At 46.1% G+C, this 20,410-nt stretch overlaps 1 long non-coding RNA gene across 1 annotated transcript in view; it reads left to right on the top strand.

Annotated features, from left to right (window-relative positions):
- The window catches only part of LOC144761725 (uncharacterized), an 89,115-nt gene that overhangs the window by 31,579 nt on the left and 37,126 nt on the right, over positions 1-20,410 (top strand). The window contains exon 2 of the long non-coding RNA XR_013595871.1: positions 9,545-9,691. This is a non-coding gene — a long non-coding RNA (uncharacterized LOC144761725). The remainder of the gene's footprint in view (positions 1-9,544; positions 9,692-20,410) is intronic.

The raw sequence follows: 20,410 nt of genomic DNA, 5'->3' as shown, positions 1-20,410 counted from the left end.
GGGGTAAAGAGTTCCATAGTTTGGCTGCTTGACCAGAGAAGGATGGGCCACCCATTTGTTTTCTTGTTTCTTGGGATTTTGAGGCAAGGTGCCACTTTAGAGCAAAAGTTCCCTAGTTGAATGTGTTTGGTGATTTTATTCCTGATGAAGAGCGGTCCAATTCCATGTATTGCTTTGTGGGTGATACAAAGCAGCCTGAATGTGGATTGTCTGGCAGCCGGTAACCGGTAACCAATTGAGGGCTTTCAAGGCAGGTGAGATGTGGTCTTGCGGTTTGATATGCAAGAGAAGTCTGGCAGCCGAGTTCTGAATCCATTGTAGTCTTTTCATGGTTGTTAAAGGTGATCGTGGTAGAGGCTATTAGTGTAATCAAGTTTGGACAGAACAAGGGAGATGGTAGCTTGAACCTTGTGTGGAAATGCCAAATGGGGGAAAATTCGTTGCAGCGTTTTTCTAGTGAAAAAGCTTGATCGTGCTAGTTTGTCCACTTGGGCATTTATTGATAGCTTGGAGTCCATGGTCATTCCGAGGTTTCTTACTTCCTTTAATACTTTAGGCAGTGATCCCACTTCATCAGACCAGGCAGCTAGCGGGTCATAATGTTTTCAATCGCCACACATGAGTATTTCCGTTTTGGAAGCATTCAAATTGAGATGACTCCAAGTCATCCAATGATCCACGGCTCTGAGACGACAGAAACTTGGAGAGTTTCCAATGTCTTTGAGGCATTCCACTTGAAGGAGTATTTGTGTGTCATCTGCAAAGTTATAGCACGTGAAGTGAAATTGATTGATCAGTACCGGTAATGACTTCATGTAGATGTTGAAAGCATGGGCGAGATGATAGAGCCTTGAGGGACCCCTGATTTTGTGGAGTATGGTTTGGATAAGAAAGGTGGGGTATGGATGACATAAGTCCTGCTTCAAAGGTAGGGCGCAATCCAATCTAGAGTAGTCCCCTCTATGCTGGCTTTATAGAGTTTTTGTTTCAGAGTGTCATGGTCGTACGTGGCAAAGGCAGTCAAGACGTCCAAGTGGAGTAACGCAGCAAACCCGTTGCAGTCTACTGTGTTCTTCAGGTCTTCCCAGATGGCAAGGAGGGCAGATTCTGTGCCTCTTCACGGACGGAATCCTGTTTGGAAGTCTGAAAGTATGGCATTCTCTGCAATGAATTGGGACATCTGTCGAACTCTGCTCTTCGTGTCAGTTTGCCCAGAAAAGGTCCATTTGTAATGGGTCTGTAGCCGTCAGGGTTCAGGTGCTCTAAGTTTGTTTTCTTCAGTAAATGGTGTATTTATGATTTTTTTTAGTTCTTCTGGAAATATTCCAGTAGTTAAGGAATTGTTGATGAATCTTCTTACTGGAGTGACAGCAGAGGTTGTTAAAAGAATTGTCTTGAAAATTTGTGGTGGACACAGGTCAGAAGGGCTGTTGACAGGCGTGTTTGCTTTGACCAGGTCCATACATTCATTGTGTGAGATGTGTTGGCAGAAATGGAGGGACTGGATTAGAGTATTCTTGGATTGTTGTTTTGTGAAAGGGTTAGTGCTGGTGCTTTGTCTCTGTTTTAAGTACTAGTCCAACGTGTCTGCTTTGTCAGTGTAATGATTTTCCAGTTTATCTGTGAAATCTTGAGTAACCGGATGAGTTCCTTCTAGGCAATTTGGTTTACAAAATTCATTGAGTATTTTATAGAATTCTATAAAATACTCAGGGCCTCATCCCTTGCGCCATCGGAACGTCACTTTTTGTGACGTTCTGTGGCGCAAAAGCCTGCGCGATATTTATCAGGCAGCACTAAGCCACTTTTTTTGGCTTAATGTTGCCTGATAAATATCAGTCAGGGAGGTGCAATGGGGAGAAATATCTTTTTTTCTCCTCATTTTTCCTTTTTCTATGTGTGCTGCATTCTGCAGCACACATAGAAAGAGGAAAGGCCTCTTGTGATTATTTTTGTAGAGAAAGGTTTCCCTTCCTGTGGAAAAATAATCATCCCTGCAACGCAGGCACCCTTGCACCATGGTGCAAAGGTGCCTGCGTTGGCTCAGGCAGCCCATTGTGCGCCGGCGCAGGGAAAAAGGACAGGAATGCGCAGTATCTTATATATACAGCACATTCCTGCCCCTTTCTTTTGCCGTAGGGAAGCGCAGCAGAAAGGCCTGTTGCGCATCCCTACGTAAAAACCTCATAAATGAGGCCCTCAATGAATTTCAATGCTAACTCCATGAGCAGCGGTGTATCAGCCGGAGCAGTGCCCATTTTCATATCACTCAATCAAGTGTCTGGCCACTTAATATTTTACCATAACAAGTATTACTTTCTCGGTGGCTGGAGTAGCGATTGCCCCCGTCTATTTTCCATTTGCATACTTTTGAAATCTACTCAACGGACCAGACAACAGCTCCCAAATCAACTATAGAAAGTCACCTACTTAGCTTTCCTAGGGTCTTTCAACATATGAAATTACTGTACTAAAGATGGTCTAGCAGAGGCCTTCACTACATAGACAGAAACGTCGACAACTGCACCCAATTTCTTTGTGATTGCTTTCACTAGAGGAATTGTTTTCTATATTAGGAGTTGAATTTTCTTTATGTATATAGTGTAAGGAATGGGTTACCACACAAGTGTCAGTGAGATAACAACATCGACAGGAAATTCTTAAAATCTCGGTCATTGTATGTCTATATGTGCTGGATTTTATGTACCCTCGATATTCTTATTCTCTCTACATACATTTGTGTTTCAAGAAGTATACACCCGTCTGGTATTGTTCTTTCATAGTCCTTCATTGATTTGTTCATTTTTAAAAAACAATTTTTATTGATTATTAGCAAATCAAGACGGTCAGAACAGAGATGAACAATAGCCAACAGGGTTAGGTTACATACCCCAGTTGTATTAGCAAGTATTCAAGACAATCCATGCTAGTAAGGCACGCCAGCGGCTCTTCAGGCTTCTCGTCCCTCCCGCCATGGCATGGATCATGTTGTGAATGCTTCTCTACAGACTATACCCAACCAACGCAAATCCCAACTCCAACTATCCCTCCCAACCCCCTCCCTCACCACCCTCCCAGGCGTGTCACTTAAGGGCCATCCGCAAAAGCTCCGGACAGCTAACCCCCTTTACCACTCCTCAGGTCAACCGGCGTACCCTTCCCCCTACACAAGAATTGGTCAAAAAAGTGTCTTCCTTTTTCGACGAAAATATCAAAGCCATTTATAGATCCTTTCCTCAAGATAATGTAAGCAATGTTGACTCACACTCAGTGGCCAACAGCGAACTGCAAGTGCCTTTGCTGGGTGCATTTACAACTGTAACCTGCGAACAGGTATTAGAAGCCATTACTAAGATCAAATCAGGCTCCCCAGCAGATCCCCTACCTCCCCGCTTTTTTATACAAATAGCACCCCTGTTGATAACAAAATGAACAGACATCTTTAACATGTTACTAGACCAAGCGATGGTGCCCAAAAGATGGAAAACAGCTCAAGTTAGACGTATTTGGAAAAGCCACCTTAAGATCCGAGCGAACCAGGCAATTACCATCCCATCTCACTACTGCCTTATTTCGGAAAGGCGCTCGAATCCTTGGTAAACAAACAGCTTACCATCCATCTGGAAAATTCATGGACTACTTGACTTATCACAATCAGGATTTCGGTCAGCGCATAGTACCCAAACGGCAGTAGTGGAGATAGTGGATAACATCAGGCTGGCTTTGGATAAAAGAGAATCAGCTATGCTGGTTCTTTTAGACATGTAGGCCGCCTTCGACACCATCTCCCATGACATTTTAGAACAACGGCTCTGGGAAATGGGGGTCCGAGTGAAAGCATTGGACTGGCATTATTTAACAGAGAGCTCCACTACTGTACCCATAGATACCATGGCAATATGCAGTATACCAGTAATCATTGGAGTTCCCCAGGGTTCTATCATGAGCCCGATGCTTTTTAATCTTTATGTAACTCCTCTGGCCAGGATAATCAGGTCATACGGGGTTGGGGTCGTGTCATATGCCGATGACACCCAGCTGCTTATCACCTTCTGTCCTGACCCTACTGACACAATGGTCCGGTTTAAAAACTGTCTGACCTACACCAACAACTGGATGAGCGCTAACAAATTGCAGCTGTACAGCAGTAAAACCGAGATCATTCTGTTTGGCAGGACCGAAGAGTACTGGTCTAGCAGCTGGTGGCCCCAGGCACTGGGCCCCTGCCTGTCCCCTTAACAAGTAGTCTGCAACCTAGGAATAACGATTGACAAGTTATCTATGAAAAATCATGTCAATCTCGTGCTGGGCACTTGTTACGGGATTCTGAGGAAGTTACGTAAAATCTTTAAATGGCTACCCATTGAAGCCAGGAAGCCTTTGATCCAGAGCCTAATTGTAAGACGTTTGGATTACGGGAATGCCTTATTAGCCTCCCTAAATGAAGACCTCCTTTCTAAATTGCAAGTTTTGCAAAACACGGCGGCCAGACTGATCTTGAACCTACCACCAAATCCTTCAGCTCCAAGTCTGATGTCCCTCCATTGGCTTCCGGTTAGGAAAAGAGGTCACTTCAAAATTTTGTGCCTAACTCATAAAAGTATATATGGTACTGGACCTGGCTATTTGGCGAAGAAATTAAAAAAATATCAGCCTAACAGAACATTAAGATCTATTTGAAAATTTCTTCTCACGCCATTTCGCGTCCATACCACACGTAGTGGGGGGCGATCTTTTTCCTTTCTTGCCCCCCATCTCTGAAACAAGCTGCCGCTCCATCTTCTTTATATGGTGGACCACCAGCGTTTCCGCAAATAGTTGAAAACATGGCTGTTTAACCAATAATAACGCAAATCAGATCTGCCCCCCAGGCTCCGGAATCTCTGCAAGCGCCATGAGACCTAGCGGTGATATGCGCGCTATATAAGATTCTCTGTCTTGACTTGACCATGTTGTGAATACTTCTCTAAAGACCATACCCAACCAACGCAGATCCCAACCCCAACTATCCCCCCACCCTCTTCCCTCACCACCCTCCCAGGCGTGTCACTAAAGGCCATCTGCAAAAACTCCAGACAATTTTTATTGGTTATCAGCAAATCAAGACAGTCAGCACAGAGGTAAACAATAGCCAATAGGGTTAGGTTACATTTCCAGTTGTATTTGCAAGTATTCAAGACAATCCATGCTATTAAGGCAAATCAGCGGCTCTTCAGGCTTCTCCTACCTCCCGTCATGCTATGGAACATGTTGTGAATGCTTCTCTACAGACTATACCCAACCAACGCAATCCCAACCCCAACTATCCCCCCCAACCCCCTCCCTCACCACCCTCCCAGGCGTGTCACTTTAGGGCCATCCGCAAAAGCTCCGGAGAGCTAATGTCACAATGGGTCAACCCATCGGGATAAGTGAAAGCTGCATGGGGTCATGCATCTCTCCTAAGGGCCAACTGCAGTTGTGGGGAGACAAGATAAGGTGGGTTTAAAGCTGATATATATTTAAAACTATGGCTTCCACATGACTGTCTGCAGTTGCATCCTCAGCCTCGTCCTCAGGGGTCTTGAGAGCCACAACAAGCCTTTCCCAAGCTCTCGCCCTCTCCAGTGTCTTCTCGCTTCCTGTACGATGTGCAATTTGTAACCTAATAACTCCCTCACACTCAGCGCATTTCTGGAAGTCTGCTTTCCACTTAGCAATACTAGGGCCCTTTTCGCTTTCCAATGTGTGGTGATGGTTCTTTTGGCTAATAGGAATCCTAAATCAATACATTTACTAGTGATTTTGTTATTTGAGGTGCGGGTAAACCAATGCAAAATACAGTGCACCATGGAGGGGTTTAAGTCCCTATCAGTTAGATCCGTCAGTAATGCTGTCACCTCCTCCCAAAAGCTGTCAAGGAATGAGCAGTCCCACAACATATGTTTAAAATCCACTTTGTCTGCTGAACATCTTGGGCAGGACGTTGGCTGGGTCGGGAAATATTCATGTAATCGCGCCGGTGTAAGATATGCTCCGTGTAGGATGTGAAAGTGCACTAACTGAAATCTCGCATTTCTCGTACTCTTCCAGGCTCTCTCCACAATTTCACTCCATGCTCTGTCCGGGATGTCCTCCCCTATATCGGTTTCCCACTTGAGCCTCAGGGCTGTCAGGGGGGATAAGGATTCTAGGGTCATGCTTCTATAGAGACATGTCACCCCCTTAATGGTGCCAGCTGCCATCACCACAGATTGGTACCCCATAGAAGTGGGTGGCTCGGTGAGACCCCTTCCGCAGTGTTTCCTGATGGCTGCCGAGAGGGCTGTATATTGTAAGAAATTATCTCCCAGCCAGTCATTGTCAAATGGGATCATGGCTCCCTCCTCGTAGAGGTCTCCCACGGTCAGTAACCCCTGCTGCTCCCAAGTCTCCAATCTTTGCCAGTTACCCCATGTGGCAGGGCCCTGCACATCCTCAATGGAATTTCCGGCGCATAGGGGCTCCTAATAGATGCCCTCCGCAGCTTCCTGTTCCAGCATGTCAGCGCTGTGGCAAATTCTAGGGTGAGGTATGTGGCCTCGATCAGGAGCCGTAGTACTATGCGGGACAGCACCATCAGGGGTCCCCATACCTCTCTGGGCTCCTCCTCACCCCTGGTGGCTCTTGCTACCCACTGTGTGAGCCACTGAAATTGTGCTACTAAATAACACGTTTCGTAGTCTGGGACCGCAAGGCCTTCCTCCGCTCGGGTTTGCATGAGTGTGTTGAGGGCTACCTTGCGCCTGCCCTTACCCCACAGAAAAGAATTGATCATTGCTTGGAGCTGCTTGAAATAGGCTGCTGGAATCCAGACCAGCAAGGCACTGAAGAAGTATAGTAGCCGCAGTAGGGTCACCATTTTGAGAAGCGCCATCCGGCCCGCCAATGATAGTTGCAGGGAGCCCCAGAATTCGAAGTTAGCTTTGGCCCCCCTGACTGCCTTTCCAATGTTACCCTCAAGAATATCCTCCTGTCTGTGGTAGATAAGCATACCCAAGTAGGGCAAACATCTGTCCTCCCAGTTCATCCCCTCTGTGTTCTGCGGGCCCAGTCTATCTCTGCTCGCCGGTAAAAGACATGATTTTGACCAGTTTACCTTTAACCCAGCCACTTTGCTGAGAGCATGGAGCAGAGTTTTGGCCCCCAGTAAGGCTTCACCCGAATCAGCTAGGAACAGTAAAAGATCATCTGTATAGAGTGCAATATAATGGACCTGTCCATATACGTCAAGGCCTCGATACGACCTCCCCGATCTAGCATGTGCCGCCTAGGGCTCCATCGCCAGAGCAAACAACAAAGGGGAGCGGGGACACCCCTGCCGTGTACCCCTCCCCACCCTGCACGCCTCTGACATCACCCCCCCTATCCTGACCCTGGCAGTAGAGTCAACATATAAGAGGGCTGTCCAATTCACAAAGTCAGGGCCTAGTCCCATCTTTCGCATTACGTGAAACAGGTACTCCCACTCCAAGCTGTCAAAGGCTTTTTCTATGTCTATTGCAAAGATCACAGCAGTGTCAGCATTGTAGGAATCCGCCTCCAGTATATGCAAGAGTCTTCGAATATCGAGTGCTGTGTTTCTAGTGGGGATGAACCCGGATTGACCGACGTGTATGAGGGTGGGCATGTGGGGGAGCAATCGGGCAGCCAGGATCCTGCTTAGTATTTTATAGTCCAGATTGAGCATGGATAAGGGACGATATGCCGTTCTGTCCCATGGTTGTTTGCCCAGCTTCAGTAGAGGAATAATGATCCCTGCCTAGTGCAGTTAGGTAACCTGCCAAGCCTCTTAGCCTCGTTATATAATCACATGAGTTAGGGGGCAAGCAAGTCAGTGTAGGCGAGTTAAAATTCTATTGGAAAGCTATCTGTGCCTGGGATTTTGTTACGGCCATACTTTTGATGGCTACACGCACTCTCTTACCTCGATCTCCCGACCCAATAAAGTTACAGCGTCTTCATCCAGCACCGGTAGGTCAGCTTCCTGTGTGAACGCTTGCAGTTCTTCTTCTGAGGGGACTATCCGGCTTCGATAGAGCTCACTGTAATAATCAAAGAATAGATCGTTGATAACCTGTTGGTCAAATCTAGCTACACCTAGCTGATCTCTTAGTTCCAGTATAACTGACCCTCACCGAGCCGGGTTCGCTAACCAAGCGAGGAGGGTTCCCGACTTATCCCTTTCAGAATGTGCTTGTGTGATGTATGTTTTATAGTCGAAGCAGCGCAGTCGTTCCACGTTAGGGGCCACTGTTTCCCTAGCCTCTGTCAGCTTCCGGTGCTTGGCCGGGTTCTCGGGTCTATCCTTCTCTTGGGCGCCCAAGTACTCGTCGTTTCTTTGAATATGCTGAAGGAGAACCTTCCTAACACCAGCTAGTTCAGATATGCACCGCCCTCTAAGCACTGTTTTACCGGCATCCCATTCTACGTTCATGGACGTGGCTGTTCCCTCATTAGCCTGGAAATATTCTGTGATAGCTGTTCCGATAGTGGTGCGGAAAACCTGGTCATCTAAAGCCTCCGGCCACAATCGCCAGGTGGGGATCTTGGGGCTGGCACGCAACCATTGCAACTGAGCCAGGACAGGATTGTGATCGGAAAGCGTCCTGGTGAAGTATTCGCTGCTGCTAATCCCCAGTGGACATCAGGTGAGCTCAGGATGGCGCCTAGGCGGACATGTAACTCATGGAGGGCGGAGAAGAAGAAGTAATCCCGGGCCAAAGGGTGCTGGGCTCACCAGGTATCAATTAAACCCCATTTCTGTTGCCAATTACGACGTTCTTCTGCTAGTTTGTGCGCAGGTGCATTAGGGAGGGGGGGTGGGAGCGGTCTAGGGTGATGATGGAGCAGATTTCATCTGGAGTCAGGCATTGTTTATTTTTGTGCTTCAGACAGACTGCATTTAAATTGCCACGCACATTTTGGTGTAAGTTAAAAACATGGCACATGAAAAATATGAAAGTGAGGCCTAAGTCAGTCTGAAATGCTTGTGGTGAATTAACATGTGTTTTTGCAGTGTAGAGAAAAGTGGCCATTTTGGCTTTGAAGATTAATAGAATGTGTTTCTCTTTTCCCAGCTCATCCTTGTAATCTAAATTCACTATTCCTGTCTTAAAAGACTTTGGCTTGTTGCATATTTTGATAAACATTTTTAGTTTAAAACACCTCTTTTTTTAATGTGTGTGAATTAACAAATGCACCAAACACTACACATGGGGCTAAATGCTTTTTTGCATGAAAAGCTATCTAAAACATTAAAGCATGTTGCTGTGTGCGCTGTATTAACTGTGTGCGCTGTATTAACAGTGTGCGCTTTTAAAATTTACACTAAAGCATAAAAATGCTATGTTGTACATTGCACGTTTTTGCATGTTGTACATAACCAATCATAAAAGCTGCTTTAAACTAATATCTTGGCTAGGTAAACATTTATAAGGGGTATTAGTATGAGGGAGGGAAACATAATGGCTGATTTACTTGAAATTAATATTCTTTTGTGTTTGTTTTATTTTTGGGGCCTAAGAAATCATGGCTGCCAGTGAATTCATCAGGGCTATGATTTGCATTGAAGAGAAGAGAGCATGCGCAGACTTTGCCAGCTTGTCTCACGAAATGAAGGGGTCAAGGCCACCGTGAACTGTACATTCTTGTGATTGTGCCAATGAACCAGGTAGCTAAAGTATCCTTCTAGCTTGTGCTGTGACAGGAAGGAAGATGAAAGATAGAAACATTTTTCCTAGCAAATGTTGCAAACTTATAGAATGTATTTACTCATTTATGCTTCTTTTTTTTAAAACTGGTATAGTCAGGATTTTAGAATGAGGCAGGATAGTGAGACCTCATGCAATCATGGCTGACCAATCACGTACAAGTTTTTCTGAAGATGCAACATTTTTGTGTAGTCTGCCAAGAATTAGAGTGTAAATAATGACCTCTTTGGAGGCGTGGTTGGCTTTTTTAGCTCAATTGGCTTTTTAGCTCACTTTGGCTTCTAGGCTCATTAGGCTTTAGGGCGGCGTGTGAGCTCTTGAGAGAAGGAACAGATTAGACCAGACATTCTATGGGTTAGGTACAAGAAACGTCTCGGGAGATTGCTGAAGGGCGAAGATTGCTTCCGAGGGGAAGGGAGCTTGGCACGTCATATTTTGGCACAGCAGGCCACATTCCTTTGAGGTCTGGTGAAGGTGGGGCTCTTTTGCTCTTTAGACGCAGATAGGAGCAGAGAGTGCAGCTGATTAGGATAGAATTAGATGCTAAACTTTAAGTTTATGCTTTGACTAATTAATTAGGTCTGAAAAATGTATTTGTCTTATGCATTTATTTATCTTTATGGGAGATTTTTGCAAACTATTTAATTATTGATTAGCCTTGCAAGACTATTTTTTCTTAGAAACTCTTTAAGAGTTTTAACTGATGTTTTGCGCCACATTTTCTTTTCTACATGTGATGCTTATATGCAGAATGTAATGTGTTCTGTATTAATGCTATTTTTCCTGTTTTCCAAATTCTGTAACCTGATTGATATTTTAATAATGAATATAGGGTCAGAGAAAAAACGTAACTTTTGACTAGAAAATAAAACCCTTTAAAATACTCAACAACTCTCTTCATTGGCTTAAATAATAATTGCATTTTTAACTGTTCATGATTATTTAAAATCTCCTCAAGGTAATACATGGTGTGAAGGGCCCAACACCTTTTCAGCGGTAAAATAGAGGTAGCATGAGGGTTTTGCATTGAGAAATTACCAGATGAAATTACCACTCTATCAGTGACATCAGCAGTGCAATTGAAATCTCCCCCCTGTAGCAGTGACCCTGTGATGATGGTCGCCAGGTTGTGTGACAATAGGGAGAAGAAGGCCGGCTGATCTGCATTAGGTATCATATATACTGCCCAGGATGAGGTCTCTACCGTCTAGCTTCCCCTGCACTACCAAATATCTGCCCTCAGGGTCAATCACCTGTGTTGTGCATTGGAATGGGACCCCAGCCCTTATCCATATCAGTACCCGTCTGGCAAAGGCAGAATTTGCAGTGTAGAAAACCTGACTCCTCCAGAGGCGCTTCAACGTTCTCCCCTCTTGTGCCAGGAGGTGAGTTTCTTGAAGGAATGCATTTTGAATGCCCCTGCGAATCAGATAAGAATGTATCTTGTGGCGCCTGACCATAGTATCAATACCCCTCACATTCCACGAGAGACATTCCAAACCTAATGAGGGTCCCATTGCAGACAATTACATGGAACGTTTTTAAAAATACCCTCCCTGTGAAAAGCCTGGAGCCCCTTAGAAAAACCCAACTAGTAGAACGTCCCCAACTCCCCCTCCCAGAACAGGTACCCAATGAGGGATCCCCATCAAACTAGCGACAAAGGAAGGGGCTGACTCCCGCTAAGTACCCTGCAGTGGCTTCCCATTGTGCCGCCTCCCCGTCAACTGTTCCAGTCTATAAGCCCCTGTTTCAGTTGGATGTTCCCTACAGGTCCATGTGGGGATTCCACCAGTTCATGAAGGCTGCACCCTCGGGGCAGGGACACCAGGCCCGAGAAGGTCAACATGTTGAATGGTAGGCTGCTCTTCTCACCCCAGGTCATCGGCCGATCGGGGTGTAGCCTTCGGCATGTTTGCCCCCAAGCTTTCGCTGTCGCTGCGGTCCAGGGAGGTCTCCGACCCGCTGTCACGATGTGCGCTCCCACCTGGTGAGGAGCCTGGGATGGCCAGCTGTGCGACACCACTGCTTGCAATGCCTTACGCCATTCAAGGCTAAGTTCTCTTGGTGAAGGAGCTTTTGCGCCCGCTCCATGCCCCGAGGACTTTGTTGCGGGGTTCTTGAAGCTGGAGCTGGACGATCCAGTGGGCCACGGGTTTCCAACCAGTCCCATACCTCCTGTGGTGAATTGAAGAATCGTGCTCCTGCTGGGTCCACTAACCTGAGTCGAGCAGGAAACAGCATTGCATATGAAAGAGTCAGTTGGCGCAGTTTAGCCTTGACAGCAGTGAATTAGGCACTGCTTCGTTGAACCTCTCTTGTAAAGTCTTCGGAAATCATAACATTACTATTTTCGATGCACTCACCTGAGGGGGATTCGTTTGCGGAGGTCCAGAGGCACGGGACCCGCAAACCGACACCGGTCCTGCAGTAGCGCTCTCCCTCGGAGTGACTACATTACCCAGCGCCCCCTGCTCTTCTCCCGGGGACGCCGGGTACAGCGTCAGCAGCGCCAGCCCTCAGCGCCCGGAGGCGCATAAGTAACAGCGGCTCCTGCAGAGGAGCGGGGCATTCACCTGAGGGGGATTCGTTTGCGGAGGTCCAGAGGCACGGGACCCGTAAACTGACACCGGTCCTGCAGTAGCGCTCTCCCTCGGAGTGACTACATTACCCAGCGCCCCCTGCTCTTCTCCCGGGGACGCCGGGTCCAGCGTCAGCAGCGCCAGCCCTCAGCGCCCGGAGGCGCATAAGTAACAGCGGCTCCTGCAGAGGAGCGGGGCACTCACCTGAGGGTGATTCGTTTGCGGAGGTCCAGAGGCACGGGACCCGCAAACCGACACCGGTCCTGCAGTAGCGCTCTCCCTCGGAGTGACTACATTACCCAGCGCCCCCTGCTCTTCTCCCGGGGACGCCGGGTCCAGCGCCAGCAGCGCCAGCTCTCAGCGCCCGGAGGCGCATAAGTAACAGCGGCTCCTGCATAGGAGCGGGGCACTCACCTGAGGGGGATTCGTTTGCGGAGGTCCAGAGGCACGGGACCCGCAAACCGACACCGGTCCTGCAGTAGCGCTCTCCCTCGGAGTGACTACATTACCCAGCGCCCCCTGCTCTTCTCCCGGGGACGCCGGGTCCAGCGTCAGCAGCGCCAGCCCTCAGCGCCCGGAGGCGCATAAGTAACAGCGGCTCCTCCCGCGTCGCGGGACGCGCGCGGGCCACGCCGTGCGGAGCCCGATCAGATGGCGGGCCGTCTAAGGCCGTCCAAGGACGACCAGGGACGGGACGGGCCACGTCCTTTTCATCATGGGTAAGCGAAAGTTACCAACGTCTGCGGTGGGGGGAGTGAAAGCTAAAGTTCCAAAATATACTACTAGTATTATATCATATCTGACCACGAAAGTGGACGAACTTTCTACTCAGATTGCGGTCACAGAGCGGGAGCTGGGCCTTGAAAGTACTCAAGAGGGCTCAGGTACAACTATTCCTTCTTCCATCAATTGTATACCGTTGGAACCGAGGGTCAGTATTGAGACATGTAGACCAATTATGCCGCAGACCCCCACTGTACTTCCTATCCCGGAACTGCCAGAAACGGTGATACCTCCCACACCTGTTGTCTCTGGTGTGAAGGAGAGTACATTAAGTGGTCAGACTGGGGGTCAACCTGCCATATACATCACAGAGGAGGGTATTTCGTCATTATTAGAAAAACTCTTTTCCGATAGACTGGAATCCGCTCTAATTCAGATTGCCAACGATATAACTGAGACTTTGAAGGAATGTGTTAAGGGCCTTATGGTGAAATGTGACCGTATAAATGATTTTTTAAATACACAGGTCCCTACACCCCCCATACAAACTATGTTGTGTACACCAGCTTTACAGGTACCTGTACCCAAGGCTGGCGGTCACTTGGCAAACATGGTCATTGGTAACCCTGCGCCCAATAAAGGAAAAGCTGATAAGGGTATACCCACACCTACTTTGGAAACTATGCACAGTTCCACACCATCGGAAAGGGCTCGAGGCTTACATGGGGGGCGGTCGGGTATGGTACCCCCAGTTAATTTACCACAAGATGCAACACCTTTTGTAGCAATACTGGTAAATGTGCCTAAGTTAGCTGACGGGGAGGTAGAATCACACCAAACCTTGCTTAGTAACATAAAAAACTGGTGTAATGCAAATTGTTCGGGCGAAAGCAACATCGCAGATAATATACTGACAGGCAGAAGGGTCAATTGGGTGGGGCATACAAAGAAATGTGTGATAGGTGACTGTGTAATAGTCAATTTTAAATCACGTAACATAACTAGCCGCCTCTTTTGGGATCCTTCCCCCCTGGACCCAGTAGGTAAGGGCGTTCGGGCCATGCCCCTGGGTTTTTTCTATCCGCCTGTACACATGTTACCTGGTGGCGAGAAAACTAGGCCGTTTCATAACAAAAACCCATGGGAAGAAGACAGGGCAAATTCCCCTCTACAAGCTAATCAATGGGTTACCCAGCAATCTAGGGGTGGAGGCGGTACAATCAATACTTTAAGGTTCATGCCCAGAAACGATTTAATCTTGTCTAATAGATTTGCGGCACTTGCTAACCAAGCACTGATTGACTAGTGCATGCTAAATTGAGGAAAAAAGTTTATGGCCATGATAATGCTATTACTATGTCACCCTCAAACATATCAACTATAGTTTGTGATGGCCCAAAAGATCTTGGCCGGGAAAACGTTAGGTTCAAAAAGCTTAAAGAGTATGATATAGTGGCCTTACAAGAAACTTGGTCCAGGGACAATGCTTTTTGGCTGGATGGCTACATATCATTCTTTGTTAAAGCCCAGAGTTCCCCGGTGGGAAGGGATAAAGGGGGTTTGACGCTCCTAGTGTCCGTCAATGTAGCTGGTAGTGTTAAGGAAATCCCCAGCTCCTCACACTATTTTCAATTGTTGGAAATCCTCTTACCAGATAAAAACAAGATGGTCATTATAAACTGTTATAATTCAATGCAGGGGGGTGCCCCAAATTTTGTTTTAGAAGGGTTATCTTCTTTTTTTACTGATTATGTGTCAAAGCAAACCACTTGTGTACAATTTATATTAATGGGAGATTTTAATGTTCATTTGTGTGGGTTAAATTGCCAGATTGAGGATGTTGATTGCCCTGATTACACGACTTTGCCACATTTTGAGCACAGTAGCAGGGGTGGGGAATTCCTATCTCCCGACGCCCGAGACATCTAGATTTCTTAGGAGGGCAAGAGGTTTTAATTAGCATTTTGTCCAAAGGACAAGAAGACAGTTTAATGGTGCTGGGGCCCACACTTTAATTTCCCCAGAGCAGAACAACAACACAGATAAAGCAGAGCTCAAAGTTGCAGCCAGCTCCATAAGCTTGTGTGGCTCCAAGGCCCGCCCCTGTTCCTTTTATTTTCTTTGAGCATGAGACAAACATCGTGCTTCTGAAGCTCCAGAACACTCACAGCACTGTCATGTAAGAGGCTGCCTTATCTGCCTCTTGGCCCCTTGCTCTGACTTGAACTCTATGACCCCTGCGTTTTAATCTCTGCTCCACTCTTGGGCCTCATACGGCCCCAAGAGCAGTGCTTTCCCTTCTCATGCACCTCGTGCCCCCACTTCTTTGCACCCTGCCTTTCCTGTACACTTTATGTTTCACCGTGCCTAAACCTGCTAACACCGCCCTCTCTGACAGCCGGACCTGCTCCCCTTGGCCTCTCGTTTTCTCAGTCATTCAGGGCTTACATTAAAGCTCATAAGTTTCTCCATGAGGCTTTCATGCAGTCCTAAGGCCACCCCCGTTTCTGTCCTTGCACTAGACCTCTCATCTCACTTTGTGCATACATCAGGGGCATTTTGAACACACTGCCTTAGCAACTACTGCAGCTGTGGAGTTCTTGTTGGGCCTCTTCAGTCTGCAGGTCTGCACACAAAGGCCCATAATGGATTTGAAAGGGGTGGGCGGATGAGTGATAGGGTGGATGAATAGATGCATGGATGAATGAGTGAAAGGGTGGATGGATAGATGCATGGAAGAATAAGTGAGAGGGTGGATGTATAGATGCATGGATGAATAAGTGAGAGGGTGGATGATAGATGAATACATTAATGAGTGAAAGTGTGGATGGATAGATGCATTTATGAATGAGTGAAAGGTTGGATGGATAGGTGCATGGATGAATGGGTGGAGTGAAAGGGTGGATGGATAGATGCATGAATGAATGAGTGAAAGAATGGATGTAAGGAAGGATGCGTGAAAGAATGGATGGGCAAAGGTGAAAGGATGGATGGCTGAGTGGATGGATGGGGTGAAAGTGGATGGATGGGGTGAAAGTGGATGGATGGGGTAAAAGTGGATGGATGAATGAAAGGGGGATTAATGGGTGAGAGATAGAGTAGATGAATGGATGGCTGGATGGTTGAGTGGGTGAATCGGTGGGTAGGTGGCTAGCTGGGTGGAAGGGTGGATGGATGGGTGGATAGTTGAGTGTAAAAGTGGATGGAGGGATTAGTGAAAGGGTGGATGGAGGGATTAGTGAAAGGATGGATATATGAGCGAAATGGAAGATGGATGGGGTAAAAGGGTGGATGGATGAGCTAAAGCATAAATGGAGGAAGTGAAAGGGTTGAAGGATATACGAGTGAAAAGGAGGATGGATGTATGAGCAAAAGGATGGATGGAGGGATGAGTGAATGGGTGGATGAATATGAGCGAAAAGGAGGATGTGTGGGGTGAAAGGATGGATGGATGAGCAAAAGGATGGATGGATGAGCAAAAGGATGGATGAGTGAAAGGAAGGCGGGATGGATGAGTTTGATAGATAGGTTTGGAGATGGAAGGCTAGGTATGAACAGGGGCTTCGTGAACACCCCACTTTAGCAGCTACTGTAGAGGTGGAGCTCTTGATGGGCCTCTTCTGTCTGCAGCTCGACAGACAAAGGCTCATAATTAATGTGAAAGGGTGGGTGTGAGTGAAAGGATGGATGAATGTGTGGGTGAAAGGATGAGTGAGTGTAAGTGTTGCTGGCTAAATGCATGGATGAATGAGTGACAGGGATGGTTGAGTGACGGGGATAGTGGATGGACAAAGGATGTTATAATGAAGGAAAAGGTGAATGGATGGATAGGTTACAGTGTGTATGGATTAGGGAGCGAAAGGATGGATGAGTGTAAAGGATAAATGGATGAGTGGAAGGATGGATTGATGGATTGGTAGAAGGGTGGGTGGATGGATGAGTGAAAGGGTGGATGGATGAGTGAAAGGATGGATGGATAAGTGAAAGGGTGGATGGATAGATGGATGGAGGGAAAGGGTGGCTGTATGGATGAGCGAAAGGGTGGCTGTATGGATGAGCGAAAGGATGGACAGATGGTTGAAATGGTTAGGTTTGGAGATGGATGGGCGGGTTTGGATATTGATGAGCGGATGAACTGACAAATCAACAGATGGACGAACATATTGGTGAAAGGCTAATGGATGAAAGAATGAATGGATGACCATGTAAAGATGAAATGCTAGATATCAGTGGGTGAAAGGATGAATTAATGGATGCTTAGATGGAAGAGACAGAGCAATTCTGGAGAGGCCTCCAGTGACTTTTTTGGCTTGCTTGGTGGCATAAGAGCTTTGGATCAAAGTGGGGAGTATTTAAATTTTCTGGTTACTCACTTGGCCTGCACTATGCTCCTTTCTCTACCTGGGGATTATCAGGTAGGTGTGGTGCTGTTCGCCAGCACGTTCTTACTAGACAGCCAGTATTTGGTCTCATAAAGGCCTCATTGCCATAGAAATTCCTGGTACTGAACAAAACTACTTTGTAAAAGAGCAGAATGTTGCCACACACAATGAAGCCAGCCGATAGATAGGATGAGAAAGCATTTAAATAAAAACAAAAAGTCTTGGTTAACTCAGATTGAATTAGGGGCTCAAATGTTAAAGAAAGTCACAAAAGTGCACCCAGGATGTATGTCCTTATATTAATGCAGATTTACTTTTTTCATGAATTCACATGAATTTCCTTAAGTAGGCCAGGAAAACGTAATTCTAGAAAATATTTGCGAATTGCATTTTAGCATGAGCAAAGATAAATGTACCCCAGTGGAAATCTGAGTGTTTACAAGTTAACTTTTCCTCGAACCACATTTTCCCAGCCCTGGAAGAAACTTTACTTCTGCCGTTGTCAGGGGTAGTAAATTTTCAACCTTTCTCAGTATGGGAAAAGATTAGGAAAAAGCTAGTGAGAACCCCCAAAAGTCAAATCCTTTTATAGTATTAGCCTGACATTAACCAGAGAGGCTACTATCAGAGCTCTTCTATATTGAGATGCCTGCCATTATTTTACGGCGCACTATGTGCACCAAAGGGACAAGTGGATTTTGTTACAGGACAAGTAGATTTATGAAGCTACTTGTCCCTTGGACAAGTACATATTTCATTAAATTCCACACCCCTGTAATAAAGGGCTCAGCTATGGAAGATTTGTTATCTTCCAATGATTTATACGAACCAGGGTTTTCTGATTCAAGTGATCGTGTGGTCACATACAATGCAAGGGGAAGTGAGTCCATTATTGATTATATATTTATGTCCCCAGGTCTTCTTCACTATGTAATTTTCTATAATGCCATATTAAGTGGGTTTAGTGATCATAACCCGGTGTCGCTTGTTATGGATGGGTCTCTTTGTCTCCTCAAAAGTGCCTTATTGGGCACTTCTGTGAAGGATGTCAGGAGCAAAGACCAAGGGAGGCTACTAAAATGGTGTAGAGTATGTCCTGAGGACTTTCTAGGGTTGATCGAACAAGAACTGGCAGTTGAATTTGATACATGCAGGGATCCAGACTTGAGGGGGGGGGGAGGTAATTGCCGCCTTTGAGGCTATTTGCTCTAGAGTAAATGATGAGCTCACAGTTAGCCCAAGGAGGGGACCGGCCCCAGCCCATGGTTGGTTTGATCATGCATGCTCTAAAGCTCATTCTGTACTGTTGAGAGCGCTTAAACACACTCCTAGAGACAAGTCATTGGTAGCCCAACTTAGGAAGAACTACGTTGAGGTGGTGAAGATACGGAAAAAAGTCATAAAAGAAGAAGCCTGGGACTCATTAATGGAATCTACCACTCTCAAACAAAGTTCTAAATTCTGGTCAATAATAAATAACCCTTTATTTGCCGAATCACGTAATATAGATCTTGAAGTAAATATCCCTGAAGCAGACTGGCTTAAACATTTTTCTGCAATTTATGGGAGTAATGAGGTTTTTGAGATATTTCATATGCCTTGCCCCTCCGATATGCTACCCAAACTAGATTTTAGTGTATCTGAAGTTGAGGTAGCGATAAAAGGTTCTGCTGGGAATAAAGCCCTGGGACCGGATGGGGTGCCATTGGACCTCTATAAATCAAATTCAAAGATGTGGGCAATAATACTCGCAAATGTTTTTAACTGTGTACTTGTATGGGGTTTCCCTAAAACTTGGCTATGCTCAATCATTGTGCCTATCTTTAAAAAAGGGCAAAGATGTGACCCCAAATGTTACCGTCCGATATCTTTGTTGGATTCTTCTATGAAGGTCCTGGGTAAAGTACTGCTTGCTAGAATTAATAAGTGGACGTTGGACAATGATATCTTGACCAATGCCCAGTATGGGTTTCGATCAGGAAGAGGCACAGAGGACCAATGTTTAAATTTACACTTGATAATTTCAAAATATACAAGGGCCGCAAAGGGGACAATTTTTGTGGCCTTCATGGACCTGTCTACAGCGTTTAACCTGGTTAACAGGGCTCGGCTATGGTCCATGTTGTTAAAAGGGGGCCTTGATCCACCTCTTGTCCATTTTCTAGCTGAACTTCATAAAGACTTAAAGGCATCTATTAGAATGAATCAAGAAGGTAATCGAACAACATGGTTTAAATCTGGCAGGGGTGTGCGCCAAGGCTGCATTCTTGCCCCCATGCTGTTCACTCTATATATAAATTCCCTGGAGAAAAAACTTTTAACTGCATCCTTGGACATCCCGCGTGCAGGAGATACTCCTATTCCTGTTCTCCTGTATGCGGACGACGCTGCATTAATAGCCCGGACACATTTAGGTCTTCAAAGATTATTAAATACATTTAGCGGATTCATGTCCTCACTTGACCTAGTGGTAAATAACTCAAAATCACATGTTATGGCAATTGGGGCTGTTAAAAATAATACTAAACCCTTTTTCTGTAACGGTGAAGCAATCACTAGCGTCAAAGTTTTTACATACCTTGGAGTAATTTTTGATAACAAGGGGAGCTGGACACCACAAATAATAGCCAAAACTAAAGCGGTGAAGAGCTTGGCTAATGCAATTTTAAGTTTTGCAAAGAGACTTGGAGGGAAACCGAGCGGTGCATTAATAGCTTTGTACAAGGCAAAAACACTTGCAATAGCGAGGTATGGAGCAGGCCTGTGGGGTTATGCTAAAAGTGATACTATCCAAAGGGAGGAAAATAAGTTCCTCCGGTCTATGCTAGGGCTCCCTCAGTCGACAGCCACTTTTTCAGTCCATCAGGAGCTTGGACTGGGGTACATTACTGATATCCTGTCCATGGCACCTATTCTTTTGTGGATTAGGGTTTGGATTAATAATAACCTAAGCCTGAACCACAAAATATTGATGGATTGTCTAAAACTTGAT

The sequence above is a fragment of the Lissotriton helveticus genome, chromosome 6 (genome assembly GCF_964261635.1).
Source record: "Lissotriton helveticus chromosome 6, aLisHel1.1, whole genome shotgun sequence".
NCBI classification, from domain to species: Eukaryota; Metazoa; Chordata; class Amphibia; order Caudata; family Salamandridae; genus Lissotriton; species Lissotriton helveticus.
Note: the sequence above shows the minus strand (reverse complement) of the source record. Positions and strands in the feature narration are given on the sequence as shown.